Below are 794 nucleotides of genomic sequence, written 5' to 3'. Positions count from 1 at the left end.
TGTGTGTGTGTGTGTGTGTGTGTTTAAGACAGCTACCTGTAGCCTCGTCAAGATTCAGCTAGGGTACATTCATAGTCCGGATGCTGTTATGATCTTGTAAATTGTTTGGAAGCGAGCCTGAGACGATATGTTAATCCGCTTGTGTTTATCACCCTGCGACAATCACGGCACACTCCTGTTCGTCTAAGGGACTTATCTGTATAAGACTTACTCTAAAAGTCATTAGGTGAAGAAAAAAAAAAAGAGTTCTGTGATAAGGCTTTAAAGGAATAATATGCAGAATTATACAGCTGACAAAATAGGGGGAATGAGGTAGGATTGATATGAGCTGATGCAGTTTTGTGATTAGGATGTTTACACAGCTTTATCAGAGCCGAGCAGGAAGCTGCGACGAGAACAAATGTCAGAAGACATGACTTTGACCTCTGGAGGTCAGAATGTGTCCTCTAACAGCCGTCTCTCATCTCATCGCCCTTTCTGTCAAAGACACTAAACAGCATAGGTCATCCAGTTTCCAAACGGCAAAATCCTGTTCCTTCCCTTTCAAATCTTAAATTCCACTAGAGGGGGGGATGTCCAAGATGTCATCTCGCTGAGGATAGAAAATCCCCCAATTCTCAGTTTTACAATAGTGACCCCTCAACTGGAGTCAGCGGAGAGGAAGGCGTTGTCAGCCGCCCGGCCTTTGTCACTGATAATTAGGGTTGTTATCGCCACAGGCATTGATAACATCTAGATTCACTTTCGTTCTCTTTTGTGCCCTTTTTGCCCTGCCGCCATCTCTCCTCCACTCC

At 44.5% G+C, this 794-nt stretch overlaps 1 protein-coding gene across 5 annotated transcripts in view; it reads left to right on the top strand.

The window, feature by feature from the left end:
* Window positions 1-794, top strand: part of chchd3a (coiled-coil-helix-coiled-coil-helix domain containing 3a) — a 70494-nt gene that overhangs the window by 67599 nt on the left and 2101 nt on the right. The window lies entirely within an intron of this gene.

The sequence above is a fragment of the Etheostoma spectabile genome, chromosome 23 (assembly GCF_008692095.1).
Source record: "Etheostoma spectabile isolate EspeVRDwgs_2016 chromosome 23, UIUC_Espe_1.0, whole genome shotgun sequence".
Lineage (NCBI taxonomy): Eukaryota > Metazoa > Chordata > Actinopteri > Perciformes > Percidae > Etheostoma > Etheostoma spectabile.
This window is presented reverse-complemented; position numbering and strand designations above follow the sequence as displayed.